Source organism: Grammomys surdaster, unplaced genomic scaffold, assembly GCF_004785775.1.
Source record: "Grammomys surdaster isolate TR1022 unplaced genomic scaffold, NIH_TR_1.0 279, whole genome shotgun sequence".
NCBI classification, from domain to species: domain Eukaryota; kingdom Metazoa; phylum Chordata; class Mammalia; order Rodentia; family Muridae; genus Grammomys; species Grammomys surdaster.
In genome coordinates this window covers 3,801,540-3,810,920 of record NW_021604720.1, presented here as the reverse complement: position 1 = coordinate 3,810,920, position 9,381 = coordinate 3,801,540, and the positions used below count along the sequence as shown (strand labels likewise).

General features: G+C 34.3%; 1 pseudogene; it reads left to right on the top strand.

Annotated features, from left to right (window-relative positions):
* Positions 1-5,180: 5,180 nt before the first annotated feature.
* LOC114629279 lies at positions 5,181-5,687 on the top strand (annotated as a pseudogene).
* Positions 5,688-9,381: the final 3,694 nt, after the last annotated feature.

The following is a 9,381-nucleotide window of genomic DNA, read 5'->3' as shown; positions in this document are numbered from 1 at the left end:
AATAAAATCATGAAAGGAATTTGTAGTAATAACATGTGACATGTTAGTCTATGTCACAATATTATATGTTAAAACATGACATCATGTGGTCAAGTAGTACCATGGTTACAAGCTCTACCATACACAATTTAGAATTCAAATTAACTCTTGAGTGTTTTTCTTATCATGCTCTTTTATGAGCTCCTGTGAAAAAAATCAGGATATATTGAGCCCCCAATTAAAAGCTTTCATTTATAAGTCTCCTTTTGCCATGGTATTTTGTCATAGCAATAGAAAAATAATGATGCCACCCTACTAAATGCTAAGCATGTATCAGAGATGATAAGCATCGCTGTGAACATCGCTAAGCCCTATTTTTTTTTTAACATCTCTTCAAGTAGATCTCTACCAGTTCCATTCATTGTTCAATGAATTCAGCCATGGTATAGTTCTCCCATACCCCTTTATTTTTGAACATGTGAAACTTCTTTCAGTATCAACTTTTCTACTTGTTTTTTCTTGGTTTCTGGGGACTTCTTCCTCATTTGTCATATTTCAAATTAAACTTCACCTCTCTTACCACTCTATTTCAGATGCTTCTAGGCTCCCTGGTCCATTTTTCTCCTCTGCAGAGCATTTATTAGTACTTTATTTCATAGTCAATTAGTTAATGACAATGCTGGTTTACTTTCTTCTCAAGGATGTATGTTATCTCATGATTGTGTTATCTACTACTCCATTCCTCCCATTCAGATAACTTTAGCTAAGCTAATTTCCAAATCTGTAATTTATATTTACAAATTAAATAGTAGTGACTTTCTCAGTTATGAGCTTTTGAAGCTGTGCATGTAGCTAAGTTAGTACAGAACTTAGTATACATGAAGCCTTTGGTTGGATCCTTGGTTTTCTATAAAAATGGTTATGATAGCTCATGCCTGTAAAGTCAGAACTGGGGAGGTAAGAGACTGTTAGGTCCAGATTTCAACATCATCTCCAGTTACACATTTTCTAGCTTCTGGTGTGCTACTATAATAAAATAATCTGGCCAAAATGAACTTAGGGAGAAAGGGGCTTGTTTTATCTTACAGGTTACATTCTGTCATCAAGAAAAATAAGGAGAGGAATTCAAACAGGACCTTGAAACAGGAACCATGAAGGGACAGTATTTGCTTAACTTTCCTGTACTTCCATGGACTATCTGCTTAGGGAATGAGATTGTCCATAATGCTCTGATACTTCCTACATCAATTAATGACAACAACCATCCACAACAGAGATCCCCACAGGATAATTATATCTGAGAAATCCTTCAATTGATACCTCAGGTGACACTAGGCTATTTCAAATTGAAAGGTAAAGTTAATTAAAGGGAGGTTTCAAGGATTTCCTGGAATATTTGAAACCCATCAAAAAGTGGGGGGTGTTCTACAAGTTTATTTTTTTCTGATACTGTTCTCTTTCTTACTATAAGGACCATATCCTTGCCTATCCCAAATTTATCTCCAAATCTAACATGTTTACAAAATTTATATATGAAAAATTTTGTTTTCAATGAAAAAATTAGGTGTGACAACAATTTCACTTTCAACTTAAAATCTCACTTTTCACAAATCAGCTAGTAAATCTATAGAGATCTGACTCAAACCAGATTTTTAGATTTTTAGACACTGAAGATACTGAATGAGATGTCATCATGCTTTTATGTATTTATAGGGAAAGGGAAATAATCTACATCTAAACAAATCTAACGTATATGTATATATATATATATATATGTATATATATATATACATATATATATATATATATATATATATATATATATATATATATATATATGGGGCGTGGAACAAGGCAGACAAACAGTTAATAAAGGTTCAAGGACTCTCAAAGGTTATAATTCATTACAAGATAGAGTTGCCCAGTTTGCCGGTAAACATGACTCTCAAAGATCCTACTTCTCAGAGACCCTACTGAACTGCACTTGATTATTGTTGGGAAAGTTAAGCCAATATAAACCATGGGCCAAGCTTTAAAAGATTCTTCCATTCAGGTTCAAAAAAATATGCAAACAAGAAGTTAACATATTTTCAAAGGTTGCTGAACTAAATTTCACTGATGACCTCCTTTTTATGTTCAGTTTGGTGAGAGAAGAAATTTACTGCTATGATTTCAGATTTCTGAACTCATGTATTTCTCTTCCTTCTCACATTAATATATTTATTGACCTCTTGCTGGGACCATCAAATTCAATGCCCCTTAAAATTATTTCAAAAACAGGGCATATGAAGGGACTAAATTCTCTTGACGATAATTTTCAGTTCAATGTCAGAATTCTGTCACAAGACAATGAGTGCTCTGTGCAGGAGGGGAAACAGGTGGCCATAAGAATTAGGTCCTCTAGATCCATCAGCTTAAACAATTTTTCTCTCTATTCTCCTAGAATTGTCAAGTCCTTCTCCCCTGTCACAGCTATTTTTTTACTTCTGTTTTGTATGTCCTTGTAGAACTTCACAAAGTCACAGCTATGCAGCAACCATAAAATATGCCAATTAGGAAAAATTCTAAATATGCCCCTCAAAAATTTAAGTTATAGGAAAAATGATATATTTTGCATATTATTATGCATATTATTTCCATACAGTTTCATTTCAGTTGGTCTGTTTTTTCCTGTGCACACGAAAAATGATGCCTTTTCAATTTTGTCAGGATTATTAACATAGATTAGCAGAGTAAGAATCCTGAGTAGTAAGTGTGGTTACTACATGGCTCTATTTATCAGCCGTATAGAAACAACAGTATATCCTCAAATCATGTAAATCTAAATGAGAGAAGAATAGATTATCTACCTACACAAATTTGATTACAAATTACATTATTAAAAGAACATTTGTTTTTTCTTGTTTAAGGCAACTGGCAAAAACTTCTGTCTCCCCAACATGATCATATAGGAATCAAAATATTAATAAAACTTCTCAAGGAAAGGATTGGCACATTCCTTACATGACATCTGAGACATAATTTAGTAGATTGAATAAAGATTTCTTATGATAAATTGCCTTTGGACAGATAATCAATTCATGCTGACTATTAATATTCTTTGTGATAACTTCTGCCAGATGCCTAAACACAGAAAATAACTAAACTATCATTGTCCATAAAAGCGTATACTATAAGGAGCAGCACTGGCCCTTGCGAGCCTCTGAAAGCAGGGAACATAGTATTTAGTAACTTCCGTGTGGGTCTTCTGTGGACTTTTTTATTCTCAGTGTACAAGCTACCTCCAGGCTGGATTTATAAATATGAAGACATTTGTCTTCCACTAATGCCTTGATTGACATGATATTTTTTACTGAATGAAGAAGATTTAGATAAATTAACAGATATTCAGTTTCTGATAAGATTTATCTATCCAACCACCATTGAAGTAACTGGCAAGGTTGGTGGCAAAGACACCAACTACATCATTAAACTCATAGAAGATTGCTATTCCTGGGCCACATATTGAACATTTCCAGAGTGACTTCAAGTCAAATGACATCAAGTGAATCAGGTTATATACCTTTACTAACTTTGTCTGGCAGACAGAAATTTTTACCACATCTTATTACAGTAGAGTTTAAAACTCTCGTTCTGGAAATGAAGATTAGCAGAGAATTAGAAGGTAAGAATAGAAGCAGTGAGCATAATTTAATCAATCTTGACCTATATATGACACAGCAACTTGATAATGAAAACAAGACTGAATATTGCTGACTGGTGATTGTGATTCCAACAAATTGAAAAGAGTGTTGCCTTTTTTAACACATGCATAAACAGTGAATGAAGAAGAAGCACTTGTTACCCTATTTTTTTTAAATAGTTATATTGCAGCTACTGGATATCCCTTCCAATTCCTGCTATCTAAGCCATTAATCTGAATGAAAAATAAATCTGTTGATGATCGTAATGGTCTTCTTAATCAATATTATAATAACTGATAAAACACCAGCAAAGCTGGTGATTATAAAGAATATGATGTCTATAAATACTAGATTAAGATGGTCCTGCTTCTTAAAGTTTGTGTGTATGTGCATACATATGTATTTATTTCCATATGAACTTAGAACATTTTTTTTCAATTTCTGTGCAAAATTGTGTTGGAATTTTGAATGGGATTGTATTGAATGTTTAGATTGCTTTTGATAGGATGCCCACATTCATTATATTAACCTTACAGATCCATGTATATAGAAGACCTCTCCATCTTGTAGAATCTGTTTCAATCTTTTTCTATGTGTCTTAGATTTTTCATTATATAAGTCTTTCATGTGGTAGGTTAAAGTTATCTGAAGAAATTTTTGAGGCTATGGTGAAAATATGATTTCCCTATTTTTTCTTAGTATTTTGTCAGTTGTCTATAGGAAAACTCCTGATTTTTTTGTGTTAATATTTTATACTTCAACTACTTTGCTGAAGGGGTTTAGTACCTACAGAAATTCCTGATGGAGTCTTTAGGGCCTTTTATTATATGTAACCAAAATTTCTTCAACTAAAGATACCTTTATCACTTTATTTATTATTTGATTTCCCTTGATCTCCTTCAGGTGTCTTACTGCTCTGTCTAAGAATTCAAGTACTACATTGAATAGAGACAGAGAAGATATCTTTGTCCTGTTCCTGGTTTTAGTAGAAATGCTTTGAATTTCTTGCCATTTAGGATGATATTTTCTGTTGGCTTCCTGTAAATTCCTTTTATTATGTTGAGAAATGGCCGCGTAACCACAATCTATCCAGGGCCTTATGAAGGGATATTGAACATTATCATAGCACTTTCCTGCATCTAATGAGAGGCCGATGTTGATCTTATCTTTTAGACTGTGTGGTGGGTTACATTTATTAATTTAGATGCTTTGAACACTTACTCATCTCTGTGTTGAAATCAGCTTAATCATGGTCAGTAATCTTTTGATGTGCTCTTTGGATTACAAGTGAATAAGGATTACACGTGAATTTGGATTACAAGTATTAGGCTGAGAAATTTTGCATCTACCTTTGTAAGGGACAAACAGAAATAAAAACACTGATTAAACTCTAGGAAACTTTCTTTGGCTTCATCTAAATAAATATACAAGTAAAAAGAAGGCATCCCTCAGTTAAAAACTGAAATATTGAGAAAGGTTTCTTCTTTTCCTCTGCTGGCAGCTATCAGGTGAGCCAAGATGGGTGCATACAAATAAGTCCAGGAGCTATGGAGAAAGAAGCAGTCCGATGTGATGCACTTTCTTCTGAGGGTCCGCTGTGGCCAATACTGCCAGCTCTCTGTGCTGCACAGGGCTCCCCATCCCAACAAGCCTGATAAAGCATCAAGACTGGGATTCAAGGCTAAGCAAGGTTTTGTCATTTACTGGAATCGTGTCTGCCGTGTTGGTCGCAAACACCAGGTTCCTAAGGGTGCAGTTTATAGCAATCCTGTCCACTACAGTGTTTACCATCTGAACTTTGCCCAAATCTTTCAGTCTGTTGCTAAGCAGAGAGCTGGGTGCCATTGTGGGGCTTTGAGAGTCCTGAATTACTACGGAATTGGTGAAGATTCCACATGTAAATTTTTTGAGGTTATCCTCATTAATATATGCCATAAAGCTATCAGAAGAAATCCTGACACCCACTGGATCACCAAACCAGTCTACAAGTACAGAAGAGATGCTTGTCTGAAATCTGTTGACTGAAAAATGGCCACATGTTCTACCACACTATTGATGATTCTTGTTGTGCAACATGGAGAAGGTGCAATATTCTCCAGCTCTACTGTTGCCCACTAATATAAGTGATATTTGTAAAATTCATATCCAAAAAACATTTTAGGACGGTCATTTCTGCTTAAAGGTGTTATTTGCCTGTTAAAACTAGTCTACAGATTGTCACGAGTGCTTTGTGAAAGTATAGAAGTTAAAGTACAATAATTGAATACTGCAGGTGATGGTGTATCTTGTTTCTGATGTATTGTCTTTGCATTATCTGCCTAAGGGATTAAGTGTATAGTGTTTGTGCCAAGTTGTGTCCTGTGTGTAAAACTCTGTAAAAGGAGTCCTGAAACTTGCCCTAGGTGTGTTTGGTATATCAGATAGAATCTACAGCTTTGTGATAGGATCTTCTGATTCACTGAAATGACTGCTTGCTTGGGAGTTTGATGAGTACAAAATTTAGAGTTGGATTTTGCTTAGAAATGTGTAGGAAGAGAGTGTGTTAAAATTGTTTTGTGAATATGCATAGACAAGTGAGATCAACTGTAACCCACATTTTGAAAATTAAATCCAGGGTTCTATTTTCAGAAGACCAGGTAAATTTGTTGGAAGAGGTTTCACGTTCTGTTTGATCTAGAGTATGGGTTTGACACTTGTGGATTTTCAAGCTGGGGAAGATCAAACATTGGATAGAGTTATATATATATATATATATATGGCAGATTATTTCCACTAGGATTTGTAGGCTAGTAATCATGTGGTTTCACGTTAATATCAACCAAGCAAACATAATAAGTTGTGATTGAGCTTGCAAACACTAAGCTTTTCTAGCAGCTGGTGTGGTGTGCAGAGACAGGTGGATCTCAAGTTCCAGGATTGCCTACAAAATAGAGAAATTTTCTGTGTTCCAGTCCACAATAGAGAAAAAATAAAAAGTGGGAAAGCTTCCAGTAATTGCATCATGGGTAATAAAAGTTCATTGGTAGTGTGATTTCGTTGTTTACAATCTACCCGAAGGTAGTTGCTGCTTCCTGGTACTTCCTGGATGTTCTTCATACTTTACAAAAGCCACATATACCAACCACCATGTTCATGTTTTATTTCTGTTTGTGCCTTGAAGTAGTTTCCTACAGTGATATTGAGTGTGAAAGAAATAGTATTGTCCCTATCACATATCTGGGTTTGCTGTTTTGAACAGCTGGCTTGGTATCAAAATCTAAATGAGGCTTTTATTAAACTGATTTTTCTTGGGAGATTTTAAAAGGATGATTTGATTTCCAGAAAATACTAGACTCAAAGTCTTGAGCCTTAAGATTCTTTTCTATTCAGAAAAAGAAGTCACTTTGTATAGAGGTTATTCAAATAAAGTAATAAATGTCTGTTAAACAAACAAAAAAATCCTGAAATATTATTGATATTGAAAATAAACAATATTCATTTCATTGAGAATTAGTCAATATTATATAATACTAATCAATAGAGTTTAAGGATAAGGAACAAAGAATAGGGCAATGTGAGATGATTATCCCTAAATGAACCTTTACTTTGTACCATAATCCTCCCGAAGCTCAGGATCATTAAGGTAGTAAAATGGGAAGTCTATAAGAGCAATAGTGGGTGGATTACTACAATAAATTTGTGAAATCATGGCTTTTTGGACAGAAGAGTACAGTTGTCCATGTGAACAGAAGTTGTGAAAGCATGCATGAGATCAGAGTAACTCAAACCAGTCAAACTCCCATTTTGGAGAGAAAGAACATCATGAAGTCTTACCCCTATTGAGGAGCTATTGGTTATTAATAGCTGTTTGTAGAATAAGAGTCTTTAAGATTATAGTTCCTGGTAGGTGGACTATGTTCCTGTGTATGGCCACATAACTACAAGTATATGGACAACATAATTTGGCTATCCTCTGAGGGCCTCTACCAGCAGCTGACGGAGAAAGTTGCAGATACATCCAACCATTGGACTGAGCTCAGGGACCCCAATGGAGGACTTAAAGAAAGGACTGAAGGAGCTGAAGTGGACTATAGGAAGAACACTATAGGAAGAACAACAGTATCAACTAACCAGGACCCCTCAGAGCTCCAAGAGGCTCCAAGAGGTCAACCATACATGGGCTGTTCCCTGGCCCCTGCTACATATATATCAGAGGACTGTCTCAATGGGAAAGGATATACTTAACTTGTAGAAACTTGATGCCCCAGAGAAGTGGGATGCTAGTGGAGTGAGGTGTGAGTGGGCGGATAGGTGGGGGAACACCCTCTCAGAAGCAAAGGGAAGGGGGAATGGAATGAAGAACTCATGGAGAGGGGACCAGGAAGGAGAGCTGCAATATTTGGAATGTAAATTAAAAAAATAATAAAATTTTTAGAAAGAAGGAAAAAAAAACAGACCAAAAGTTTCACAGATTCTTTAAAAGTTCTATCTTCATGGTTCCTTCACTGAATTTAAGATATGTAGCTCAAAAACTTGTTGAATACAATACAATATAAATACAAAACAAGACAATACAGTGGACAAGATATTGTAAAAAATGAAGCACTAACTTCATCAATGAAAAATCATATCTGCCTTTAGTGTAATAAAAATAAAGCTAATTGAAACACATGTAATGACTACCTTTGAAACCTGACTTTTATTTAGATTGCTAAACTTAAACACCAGCTACCTTCCTGCCATCAACTTGATTATTAGAAGATTGATACATACTGCCTACACTTATTTATTTAAAAGATGTTCATATTTTTTTAAGATACTACACTGCCTAAGTACATTTATGTACTTAAAGTACCCTCTGTGTTCCTCCTCCCAGTGGCATGGGAGTAGATCTGAATGATTTTAGTGTCCATGAGCATGTGACTTCTGTTTACTTTTACATATTCTTTCCACAATACTTTTATATTTAGGGCACAGATAATTTTTGTCTACTCTTCACTTGTTCTGTTTGGAAGCGTCCCTGTATACTCAGTTACGAGGATCACAAATATAGGCTTTTATTGCACTTCTTTGATGAATGCTATATCATGAGTACTTCTATACACCTTTAGGAGATTCAAACCCCTTTATCTCCATATTCTCCATTTTATCCTATAATCTCAATGTTCTTTGAATGACACTGATTAGTAATAGAAAACAGTCTATTACTTTCCATTTGTCTTTGTTAAAAAACCTTAGATATATTCTTTTACCAATCACTGGTTAGTGGATGCACCTTTAAAAACTTCCTTTATTTTATACCTAACCCTAACTACAATCTATATTTGATGCCATTATAAATGTATATATGCATATATATACATATATGTGTGTATATGCATATTTACATATATGTAGATTTAATATAAAATTTCAAGCTTTATATGCATGAATACATGCATTTATTCATATTCAAAATATTTAATATTATTTTAACTAATAATTGTATTATTTATTTAGTAATATTTACTTTATTCTTCCTGTTTGTAACTTCAATTTTTTCGTTTGAAAAAAAGGATTCCTTTTAGAACCATTTCAGAAAATTTTGAGCATAAAAATTTCTATTAAATTTTGTGTTTGAAAATGTTCTCTCCTTTCTACTTTTGAAAGTTAGTTCTTATGAAGATAAAATCTAGGACAGATTATTGCTTAAGGGCTTTTAACATGTTAAAAGGAAACATAGTGGTTCCTATCCTCTGTT